The sequence below is a fragment of the Podarcis erhardii genome, assembly GCF_964252035.2.
Source record: "Podarcis erhardii genome assembly, chromosome: 14".
NCBI lineage: Eukaryota > Metazoa > Chordata > Lepidosauria > Squamata > Lacertidae > Podarcis > Podarcis erhardii.
In genome coordinates, this window is record NC_138503.1 from 5,604,634 (window position 1) to 5,617,602 (window position 12,969).

The window sequence follows — 12,969 nt, forward strand, 5'->3', positions numbered from 1 at the left end:
ACTAATCCAGAATGCGGCAGCTAGTCTGGTAACTGGGAGTGGTCGCTGGGGCCATATAACACCGGTCCTAAAGGATATTCACTGGCTCCCAGTATGCTTCCGAGCACAATTCAAAGTGTTGGTGCTAACCTTTAAAGCCCTAGACAGCCTCGGCCCAGTATGCCTGAAGGAGAATCTCCACTCCCATCGTTCAGCCCGGACATTGAGGTTCAGCTCCGAGGACCTTCTGCTGGTTTCCTCACTGAGAAAAGCAAAGTTACAGAGAGCTAGGCAGAAAGCCTTCTCGGTAGTGGTGCCCTCCCTGTGGAACACCCTCCCTTCAGATGTCAAGGAGATAAATAACTACATAACTTTTAGAAGACATCTGAAGGCAGTCCTGCATCGGGAAGTTTTTACTGTTTGATATTTTACTATGCTTTATATATGCTGTAAACCTCACAGTGGCTAAGGAAACCAAGCCAGATGGGCAGGGTATAAATATTATTGTTGTTGTTGTTGTATAAATGTTGTTGTTGTTGTTGTTGTTGTTAAGCATCCCAGTATGCATTTCAACTATCAGAGTGATTTTGTAGAGTTAGAAAAATAAGACATCAAAAGATCTAACTACAATATATATATGTCTGTATGCTGCTCTATGCACACAAAATACCATAAAAGAAAAACATTACATAATACCTGGAAGCAATACCAGAGCAACTTATTTTACAGTCTCACAACATTAACCTCCTTTTCCTGTTTTCCGTGTGTCCTGCATACCAACACTTGTCATGAGAAGCTTACTGCAGGATGAACAACAGTCACATACATTGCTATAGCAACACTGCGGTAAGAAATCTGCAATTCAGTCCTCAAACAGTTCAACCTGGACAAGCCTCATTACCTCATTTCTGTTTTGTGTAATGGAGAGTGGGGGTGACAGTGTATGGGAGACAAAATCAAAGAAGTCTAATATTTCAGAAAACTGAAGGAAGATATTAGACCTGAAGGACTACATGATACTAAGGCTGTCCTTTTTCTTTTATCTGTTTTTGCATTGTAATATACAATGTTAAAAGATGGCAAATATTTCAGAGAACCATCTAGCCAGAGAATGCCATCTAGCAAATAAATATTTGAAATAACTTCAGCAAACCAGAAAACTACAATCAAATATTTGAGCTGTACCATAATAGAGATTTCCTGCTGAAAAACAGAAGTCATAAAAAGGCAGACACACAAAAATTGGAGAAGAATGATATAAACACAATCATCTCTAAATGCTGAAAAACAGTCAAGCTGAACCACACCCAGCTGCCTAGAACCCTATCCATAATGGCCAGGGAGATGTCACACAGTGGATAAAAGAGGAAGAATTATGACCACACTGTCCCTCTGAGTCTTTCCCACCTTCCCTAATCTAGATGTTTTCAACTGCAATTCTCAGGAGTCCCAGTCAGTTCTGACCATATAGTACTACGGGGTGGGTGATGGGCTCTGTAGTTCAAAACATGCGTAGGCTATTTGGCACAGGAAGTTCCAAGGCCAGTGAACTCTTTGTTACAACTTATCTAACCAACTCATGGCCAGAACTAGATGAGAAAAATCACTGTGGTCGTATCTTGGAAGTTGAACGGAATCTGATCCGGATGTTCGTTCAACAACCAAATTGCGGCTTCTGATTGGCTGCAGAATGCTCCTGCAGCCAATCAGAAGCTGCGGAAGCCCCGTCGGATGTTCGGGTTCGCAAACCATAACAATCACTTCCGGATTTGTGGTGTTCAGGAGCCAAAACGTCCAAGTTAGAAGGGTTAGAAACTGACAAGCAGGGTTAGAAACTGAGATATAAAAGATAGGAGCCAAATGGCACCTTCAACCTAGGTTATGGTCACCACAACATTTTTTAAAAAACAGGATTACAAAGCAAATGAAGACAATATGGGGTATCTAGCTGAAGACTGAATAAATGCTGTGCACAAAAGACAATTTCTTTTAAAACACAGAATTTACTTTTTTCTTTTTGCAATCTGTGGTACTTGATTATGCTTTGGGATCAATTTTAGGGCCAGAAAGAGGGGTGCGACTATTATGCGGTGAAATACAGTAATAAATAAAGAAATAGATGATGATGATGATGATTAATAATAATAATAATAATAATACTTTTATTATTTATACCCCACCCACATGGCCGGATTGCCAGTGTGGTGTAGTGGTTAGATCTGGGCAACCAGGGTTCAAATCTTGACTCAGCCATGAAGTTTACTGGGTGTTACTATCCTATACATGCCTAGATTTAAGTCCTACTGTCCTCTTTGTATAACTTGTTTTGCTGTGGCTAGTTACAACCTTCCGAGTCAAGATTTGAACCCTGGTTGCCCAGATCTAACCACTACACCACACTGGCAATCCGGCCATGTGGGTGGGGTATAAATAATAAAAGTATTATTATTATTATTATTATTATTAATCATCTATTTCTTTATTTATTACTGTATTTCACCGCATAATAGTCGCACCCCTCTTTCTGGCCCTAAAATTGATCCCAAAGCATAATCATTGCAGGAGCAATAAACAAGACAAGTGGGGGCCTCCCGCAGGTTGAATTTAGTTGAATATACCATATTAAAACGTTCAGCTGCCCACCAGCAGGTGAGGTTAAAGGATATTTTTTTAAAAAATAGGAGGGTAGTCGAGAGAAATCATGGGAGTTGCAGCCTCTGGGAATCATGGGATTTGTAGGTAAACGACATGAGCAACCCCCCATGTAATGGCTGCCTTACGCTTGAGGTAATGTACTTTGTTGTCTTGACAGGAGAGTTGTGTGTCTCCCCCTCCCCATCTGCCAAGGGAGCCTTTGCTGTCTTTGAACCTCCAGCATCTTGTCAGGAAAGTGGCTCTCAGGTCCACTAGGCTGTGGGGGTTTTTTGCAGGGCGGCGTGGGGGAGGGGACATGACTTTTTATTTTAAAAAAACAACGTATTTCTTCCTTTTTATTTTCACTAGTTGCTGATGATGCTCTTATCCACCCCCACCCCCATGTTATCACTCCTGGCTGTGAGAAAGGGTTTGTTTCTTTCTCTCCCTAGCAAGAAAGGGTGTCCTTTGATAATTCAGCACATAATTGTCACCCCCCTTTTTTTAAAGAAAAATCAGCATTGAAATGTGACAATTATGTGGTGAAATATGGTGTTGTTGGTGGTGTTATCTCTCACTGGGGAGAACCTTTTTCTTTCAGTATGCAAAGTCATAGCTTCTGTGATTAGTGGAGCTGCCAGTGAGGGACATAGTCTCATTCTGTCCATTCATGCCCACACAGAATCATAGACCTGTAGAGTTGGAAAGGCATAATGCGATCATTTTCAAAGTTATATATCAATTTTACTTCTGTGAAGGAAAGCATTTCCCTGTAAATGGTACAGGAACTCTCAAGCAAATCTTTAAAAAAGTAGGATGCTCAGCCGAACTCACGGAAACACAGTTCCGGCACCTCTCGGGTAGGTGCCATTGCCATTCTAAGAAAACGAGGGAGGTGTTCATGGGGAGTTCTGGCACCTATTTTTCTAGAAAAATAGCACTGGTGATGCTCCACCATTTCTTTTTAAAAATCCAGCATTATGATATCCTTTAAGAGACATAGTGACCAGAATTGGACAGTATTCCATGTGTAGCTGCACAATAGGCTTGTTATGGTATTTCCAGTTCTGTTTTCAATCCTTTTCCTAAAGGTCACATAATTATAATTCACCCATTTTACCACTACCACAACCTGGATCAACATCTTAATTGAGCTATCCTCTATGAGTCTAAGATCTCATTCTTGGTCAGTCACTGGCAGCTCAGACCTCAATAGTATATACGTAATGTCAGGATATTTTGCCCCAGCATGCATCACTTTACATTTCATAGAATCATAGTCATAGAGTTGGAAGAGACCACAAGGGCCATTGAGTCCAACTCCCTGCCAAGCAGGAAACACCATCAGAGCACTCCTGACATATGGTTGTCAAGCCTCTGCTTAAAGACCTCCAAAGAAGGAGACTCCACCACACTCCTTGGCAGCAAATTCCACTGTCAAACAGCTCTTACTGTCAGGAAGTTCTTCCTGATGCTTAGGTGGAATCTTCTTTCTTGTAGTTTGGATCCATTGCTCCGTGTCCGCTTCTCTGGAGCAGCAGAAAACAACCTTTCTCCCTCCTCTATGTGACATCCTTTTATATATTTGAACATGGCTATCATATCACCCCTTAACCTCCTCTTCTCCAGACTAAACATGCCCAGTTCCCTTAGCCGTTCCTCATAAGGCATCGTTTCCAGGCCTTTGACCATTTTGGTTGCCCTCCACTGAATCAGATTTATCATTTTAATACTTATTCACTCAGTTTCAAGAGATCCTTTTGGTTTTGGAGCACCTCACAGCCTCTTTTAGTTAAAAACTACCTCGAACAACTTGGTGTCATCAGCAGATTTTGCTAACTCATCTCCAGAAAAGGCTAGGAAGATGTTCTGTCTCATGCTGCAGACTTGGGTTCACAAAGCAGAAAACCCACATCCATTAAATCTCACTCACTGTCACAAGTGGGCAAGCCTGGAACAAAGAACTAGACCTGAAAGTTTTTCTTATCTATTTCAAGAGATAAGAATGTTTATTTGACTTACACACCTCAAGAATGTTTATTCGACTTACACACCAAATACGCCATCAGATACACAAAATCAAATTTCAAAATGGGATACACAGGAAGGGAACCCCCCCCCCCATCCTCCTTTTTGTTATTATTTCCAGTGTGGTCTCCCCACCCCCATGCTCAACCTGCATTCCTATTTTTAAAAAAAAGATGAATCCAACCTTTATTCTTCCAAGCAAGCCAGCAAAAATATTATTATGAGACTAAATGTAAGGCAAAGCAAGAAAAGAGGCACTGCTTTACTGCTAGAGCCATTTCACTTTTGAGAAGCAAGGTCACCGTTAGCAGGCCCTTAAATAATCGGCCAGCATAGGTATCAGCATCAGAAGCCCCACAAGTAAAACCACAACATGTCTCACAAAAAGACTGAAGGGAAGGGATGAAAATTAGCCAGATCTCCCTTCCTGCTCCCCAACCTCCGCAATAGAGAAACAATCCATTTGTTTGCAAACCACAATGTGTTTCTATCTGCAAAGTTTGAGATTTAAGAGGAGGGGTGAAAATCAGCCAGATCTCCCTTTCTGCTCTCCACTGCCACTGCAATCCATTTAACTCTGAGAAAGAGCTTCTTCTCAGTTTACTTACGGTACTTATGCAAATCATACAGCAATAAAAAGGTTCTGTCTTCCTCAGCACATCTCCTTCCCAGCCAGAGGTGGTCTTGGTAGCAAACCATGCAACTGGAAATCTCTGTTTGGTCACCAGGGGTTACTCCTGAGTCGCAGAAAGCAACTGGCAACTGGTTAATTTTGAACACTGATGACAAGGACCTTTCCAGCAAGCTTAGCCAGGACTAATTGCCATCAAGAGCCTCTTGCCACAGAACTGTCTCCTTCAGCAACCTAGTTATACAACTTCATTACAGTATGAAACAGCTGGTGCCTGTACCTGCTTATATTCCTCTTCCCTCCCTCTTCCTTTTTCCTTTTGTATCATGCCTCTTAGATCATAAGCCATTATTTATAAAATGCAAACCATCTTCTGTGCAAGAAAGATGGTTAAAAATGTGGCAAACAGAACATACTTCTGAGTATATTTATCGGGGGGGGGGGGCATAGTTAAACAAAGACTGATGTACTACAAAAATAAGATTACTTGATGAATAAAAGGTTAAGGAAAACAAGACAAATAAGTGTGTATACACATCGGGATAAGTGAGCAAAGATTACTATTATTTTTAAGGGAAAAAACACATTAGAGGAGAAAGTGATATTTAAAAATACAAGCATAGTTAGTATTTCATTTTGGTAGACTTGGATTCCAGTCTACTAGGAGCTCTGGAGGACATCAGGATGGTGAAGGGTGAACTAGACAATAAAGGAAACACACAACTGAAAGTATCAATCCCATATCTCCTCTAGTTAAGTCTAGGAAAGCAAAGGGTGTGATTGTGATACGATGGCATCACTTCCCACATAGAACTCACATCCCATGCTGACATCACATCACATCAACACTTTCTCCTAATCACCTAGTTTTGCCATAAGTATCTGCATGAGCTCACAGGCCATAAATACAAGACAAGGCTGTCTTTTTTGCTATCTTGCTCTGCATCTACATGGATTGTGCTATATGAACATACAAGAACCACCATCAATTGTGTGTTCAACACAGCTGCTAATATTTGCTGCCACATTTTTAAAATTTTGGTTCACAAATGTCCAAATGCAATGCAAGGCCTATTGTTACTGCCATTACTGTTACTGTATTACTTTTGTTATATTTTATACATTTTAATAAAAGATTACAAGTCCTACTACAGAATCTATAGATTCTTGTTTTACACACTGTAAGTCTTGAAACATGCGTCTGAAGTAGATGGTGAGTGTTCGCCTTCTCTGGGAGTATTTGCCTTTTGCTGATGAACAAACAAAACAGCTTCCCAAACTCTGAATGAATACAAACTTTAAATCTGTCATGCCCCAGTGTACAAGGCTACAACCCAAAGCTTGCTCCAACCACAGCCCTTAGAGGTAAAGTCCATGCACCACCCAACCACGCCATTCCTTTGCTCTGCTCAGGGCCAATTCACATGAACAATGACAACATAGTAACGCTCAGATGAGTTGTAAATTCTGGGGGCAAGATCACACTTGTGAACATTCAAACACAGTGATGACATAACTGCAGAACACCATTCAGCATTTTCTGAAGAACAGTCAACAGGGAAGCTGAGGCACACAGTCCCCAAGTCTCAACAAACTGAAGCAGTCAGACAATCAGTCTCATACGCCATCTCAAACTGGCTACCCTAGAACAAATCACAGTCTTACCACCAGCAACAACCAGGGAGGACTGAAAGAGGGGTATACTAGCAACATAATCTTATCTTGCTTTCCTGTTTATAATTCCTAAAACTGTGTCCTTTTCTTTAATCTTCAATGTGAGACTCATGCAACAGACAAAGACTTTAAAACTGAAAAGCGAATAAAATCAGTTTTGTGATTCTGGAAATATCCAGGCTTCTAGTGGTAGCTGTGTTTCAAGGGTTCACAATTGCTCACACCACAGAAGAGTTGGACTCTAGAACCCTTGTCGTCACCAGCAAAACAAACACTTATTTAGAATCCAGTATGCTGATAAGCTGACAAAAGCTGTCACTTCTCCAGAAAGAAAATAAATTTGCTGGAGATATTCTCCATGCAAAATCAGAAACACATGGATATGTTTTCAGAGGAGCAAGAAAAATAAACACTTCAGCAGCCCCTAAAGATATGTCCATTTTTAACTGTTGTCAGCAGCTCCATGTTAAACACAGACACACTCTTAAGAAGCTTGAAGAAAAAATGTTGTCATTGTGGTCTGTTGATTGCTCTATCACTTGCTTAGAACATACTGAACTTCTGGCTTATATAAAAATACTATTACATCTATTTCAATAAAGGCACTTGGCTGGTGTTCATTCAATGACAAGATTATAACATTATTAAAGGTGCTTCTTCAACTCAAAAGAAAACTAGAAGAACAGCAGCCAGCAGGTCATGGAACATAACAGAAGGGACAGAATATAGGGCTGCTGAGTTTCCAAACCCATCTCAAATTGGGTAGATGGAGGGGGAGGTTTCCAATGGCAGCCATAAACACCTATACTTGCAGAATGGACACTAGACATCTACCAAGACTTATTATCCATCTCATCTCATCCCGCACTACCTAACCTGAGGAAAATATATCTTCCAGCATCTCAGGAAGAGGTCTCTCAGCCCTACTACATCCAGTTCTTTAATGGGACATGCCAAAGATTGAACCTGAAACCTTCCATATTCTGCTATCATACCTTCACTTTAGCTGTTAGACATTATAGTCCCTTCTCTAAAGCATTGACAGGTTTCATTTTTAATCCACATGTATCAAAGAGCCCTCAAGTGCCCTGAAATTCAGTTAATAAAAACTGGCAACCCTTAACTTATAAAATGCACAGGTTTCTAGACCCCTTTTTAATTTATTTAATGCTACTGTACATAACCAACACAAAGGTGCATTCAAAATGTCACACTACTGAGCACAGGCAACAGATTGTGCCACAAGTGCAAACAAACATGGGCAATGCAGACTCTTTTAAATACAGTGGTACCTCCGGTTGTGCACAGGATCTGTTCCGGAGCTCCGGTCGGATCCCGAAGAATTCGCAACCGGAGGTGCTGCTTCTGCACATGCGTGTGGTAGAGCGCTTCTGTGCACGCGCGCGTGGCGAAACCCAGAAAAATACTTTTGGGTATGCCATGTTCGCATCCTGAAGGATATGCAACCAGAGGTCTGCGTACCCAGAGGTATCACTGTATTATTGTACAACATCTCCAATGTTCCAGAAAAGAACACTCTTACTGGAGTTGCCTGGAAACATTCCAACGTGTTCAATGATCAGTCACAAGTAGACAGGCGGCAGTTGGTCTAGAAACACATTAAAAAAAGGAAGTCTGCATGAGCCCTAAACCATACTATGGTGACACAACATTCCAGCAACCTCACAAATAATTGTCAATCTAGAAACAATGCCATGGTTTGCACATCACGTTAAGCTAAGCCACAGCTTAGTGTGAACACTCAGGCTCCCAGATAGGAGATTGTGGCTGCTTAGTTACTCCACAGTCATTTTGCTGTTATGCTGAGCTACATCATCATTTGGCTTAGTGTGTGGTCCAAGGCTCATGGTTTAGCTCTCTCCAAAACTAACCACAAGCTGTAACCAATATCTGTCCTATGATTTACAGTTTGTGGTGTGTCAGGAAGAGCTAAATCATAAGTCCTAGTCTGGACAACATACTAAGCCAAACTAGGACTTAGTTCATGGGAGAGAAGCAAAGCAGTCAGGATCTCCTCTCCTGGACCCCACATACTTTTGCTAAGCCATGCTCAAGCTCAGGGCAATGTGCAAACCAGGCCATATCAATGTTAAATGATCACAGAGATGTTAGCAAGTAACCAATGAGCCTGAGCCTAAATCAAGCATCGCACTAGCGAACTTCTTTAAAAACAAAATCCCTCCTATTTATATAAGAAAAAAAATATTCATGCAGAGCAGTCTTCACCAACCTTGTGCCCTCCAGCTGTTTTGAACTACAATTCTCATTAGCTCAAGCCACCACAGCCATATGATGCTGGGGCTGATAGGAGCATGGCTTGTTGTGGTCCAAAATATTTGCATGGCACCAGAGAAATATGGTTAGCTAGAAGACTAGTAGTGCACAGATCAAACTGATATCAAGCTGTCAATCTAGTCCCTTTACAGGTGAAGAAATATCCTCACCACAATAGACTGAGTTTGAATTAATCATTAAAGCACTGGTCTTAAGTTGGTATGTTGTGACCAAAACCCCATCATAATCCGTCCCCAAAGTACACAGCACATTGCTTTGTTCAGTTCAAACCATTGTTTAATTTAATCTGTAGTTTAAAGTAGGTTTGGTGAACCTTTGCCCCCCTACGTGTTGATTAAATCCTATCATAACAGTGCATGTGTATTTGATAATAAGTAATGTCTGCTGGGTGTTTTTTAATAAATATTTTTATTCATTTCCAGATATCTGTTGGAAGTCATTTTGGGCACAGCACACTGTGGAAAAGTGGCGTATAAATAAAGTTACTCAATCAATCAATAGCTGGCTGCTGGCCCTACTTGCTAGGTCTGTCAGGAGTTGTAGTTCAGCAACTTCTGGAGGGTGAAAGGTTCCCCACGCCTGGTTTAAAGTGACATGGAAGACAGACAAATCCACTTAAAAAGTTTAAACAACTGAAATGAGGAAAATTGAAGTGTATGGTGGTTTCACTAAATCCATAACATCGTACTGGACAATATGGCTGATTTTACGTGCAGTATAACATACTGTTTCTCTTGCCTTTGTAAAGTTTGCTATTTGATAAATAAAGCGTTCATTTTCTTCACAAAGTAAAATCCATGGTATCCACTACTCATTTATGAGCTGAAATAAGTTACAAAGAACCTGATCCTATGCTTGTCTGCACAGAATATGGAATATAAGTTCAATGTGACAATTCCAAGCATGCATGCAATCCTTATGATCATTCCCCTGTATGAGACATGGGAATTAATCAAACCACAAAGAAAAGACTATACCACTGAGGGACTTGGAAGCTGCCTAAGGTCATCTGGGGAGAGGAAATGTCCCAGGACTTTGGTTGCCTTTGTACCTATATAGTTATGATGCTTGTACATAGGTAAGGGCAATGTCGGTGCCCAAAATTCTGAGTCCAGTTCCTAAATATGCAGCGCCAGCATAGGGGTACTTTAAGTTATTTTCCAGTTGCTTAACTTTGTTACAAAAAGGCTTGCAACTACAGAATAGCCTAGAAAAGAACCTTCAATACTGTATATGAATAAGCTGGGAATATTAACCCAATTCATAATTGTGCTATTTATACTAAGAAGCTTCAAAATATTATGAAGGACTATCATAGGAACACACAAGAAAAAATAACCTCTCTTGCCAATTTTCTGACACCATAACACTTGTTACAGCTTTGTGTTGGACAACTCAAATGTTCCATTTCACGCCAAACAGGTATATAAGGCTCAGTGATGTGTACAGGAGAAAATTAGAAAAATAACAAATGTATATATGGCACATCCAGTGTTTTTTTTTCTGGGGGGACGCAGGGGTATGCATATCATTAAACATGTTGGTCTCACTGAGGGGCAGTAATTCAATATGAGTAGGAAAATGAGAGCCCCCTAAACATTTTTAGGGCACATCTAACACAGCAGTTGCATTCCTGGAAAAAGAAGACAACTAGCCAAAAGAGCCACCATATTTGCTCTGTAATGCTGTGGAATAACAAACAGGTCCTCAGCAATGAAGGCCAACTCACAACAAATTGACAGCTGGATATTTCACACTTCACATATCCAACAACAGAGAAATCCTGTGCACACAACCGACTATAGCAACAGGTGGGGGTGTGCCAATTTTGCTGGAAAGACCCAGATACGTAGGTCATTTAAATCAGGGATGGTAGATATCTGGGTGATTTGCAGGAGAACTTCTGACTCCCATTTGTTTTAACAACAATGCCTCTTTTTCCTATCTCAGGCCACAGAAATGAATAAACCAGGAGTCAATGACTGAGTTCAGTTCATTTCTGGTACCTAGGCCCAGAATGTTCTCAAAAGCAACCTGTTCTTTAAATTCTATTTGTATGTCTTTTCAACTGGCTTTGGTGGAACTTGAGGTTCACGTAAACAACAAAGTAGATCTGAATAACCTCAAGTCTACCCACCCCTGGTTTAAAAAGCCTCCCTGCCACACAGGAGCTACTACCAGCTGCAGTAAGGCTTGGAGACTGTAATGGGGCACTTCAAGGAGCTGTTCAAGGGTGGATGACTTATTGTTCTTTCATTATATCTTTATGGGTGCAATTATAGTGCTCTGCTTTCACAGTGAGAGCATCTCAGATTAACCACTGCAAAATAATACACTTTTGTGGGAAGATGCACACAAACCCTCATGGCCAGCACTCCATGCACATGGCTAGATGAGCCACCCAAACTGCCCATCAGAAGCAAAAGTTGCAGACCCACAGGCCACCACTCAACACATGCCGGGGTGCATTTACTGATGTGGGCCTAATTGCAGGTTTTGCTTGTGATTTTTATTTCAGACAACCCACTTATGGGACACTTGATGTAGCCTGTTGAAAAGGAAAAAATCAAGACTAACTCCACGTGGTTAAGCAAATTGCCTTTCAGGGGAAGCTGAGGCAGGGATTTTACTGCTGAGAAAACAGAACAGAAGAAGGCATCAACAAGCTCCTGCTCAGCCCTAGGAACCATCCTCTCTCCCTCACGGTTGATTTCAGATTGTGTGGGCCTACAGGGAGGGGAAAGGGCCGTGTGTGTGAGTGTAACGTTGCTTACAGATCTGTGCAAATTGCTATGCGCACTGTCACACATAACAATCACAATCAGCAGCAAGAGCAGCAGCAACAATCTCGTCATATGGAGGGCACTGACACAAACAAGACCACTAGCGACGGCGGCGGAACTGCCGTAAGAACGGCCAAGTCCAAGATCTATTATTACACCACCAGCATCATAATAAATAAGAGATAGTTAGCGAGATGAAGATCGGCGGCGGCGGCGGCGGCGGCGTCACGGAGAGGGCGGTGGCAGGAGCGCCCCAAATAATGGGGGGAAGGCGCACAAATGGTGGCTCCGGGGCGGGAGTCCCCTCGGTGCCGGGCGGGGGGGTCGCGCCGGCCCCCTCCCTCCCCGCTCGGCGGGCTCCCCTCCCCCTCCCCCCTCCCCCTCGCCCCTCCCCGGTGGCGGTTGCCCCTCCCCCCTCCCCTCAGGCCTCGCCTTCCCTCAGCGCGGCGCCCGCGGGGACGCCAGGGAGCGCGCCGGCAGGAGACCCCTTTACCAAGGTGCGGCCCGGGCAAGGCTGGCGGGACCCGCGGCGGGAGGTCCCGTGAGGCGGCGGCAGCGGCAGCGGCAGCAGCGGCGGCGGCGCCCCCGTCCTCCCCGCTTCTCCTGCTTCTCCGGCAGCAGCTTGTCAAAGGGGAGGAAACCTGACGCGGGGAGGGAAAGAGTCGGCGAGATCTCGCGGGACTTCCTCGGGGGCCTCGCGAGAGCCGCCGCCGCCGCCGCCTCTTTCTTCTGTCCCCCGCCCCGCGCCCTCGCCCGCTTCAGTTTTTCCTCGCTGCCTTCCAGCTGTTTGCCGCCCCCTGGCGTCAGGCGAAGGGAGGGGCGGCGGGAGGGGCTGGCAGAGCGCCCCCTGCTGGAGGGGGTGGGCGCCTCCCGGGCTGTCTGCGACCCATCAACAAAATCATATTCCTGCCATAGGCTTGGAGA

At 43.1% G+C, this 12,969-nt stretch overlaps 1 protein-coding gene across 18 annotated transcripts in view; it reads right to left on the reverse strand.

The window, feature by feature from the left end:
- Positions 1–12,667, reverse strand: part of HERC1 (HECT and RLD domain containing E3 ubiquitin protein ligase family member 1) — a 106,035-nt gene extending 93,368 nt beyond the window's left edge. For 13 of the 18 annotated variants that reach the window (XM_081838577.1, XM_081838566.1, XM_081838565.1 and 10 more), the window contains exon 1: positions 12,539–12,667. The gene's annotated coding sequence lies outside the window, so the exon portion shown is untranslated. The remainder of the gene's footprint in view (positions 1–12,538) is intronic. The other 5 variants (XM_081838569.1, XM_081838568.1, XM_081838567.1 and 2 more) reach the window with 1 other exon arrangement.
- Positions 12,668–12,969: the final 302 nt, after the last annotated feature.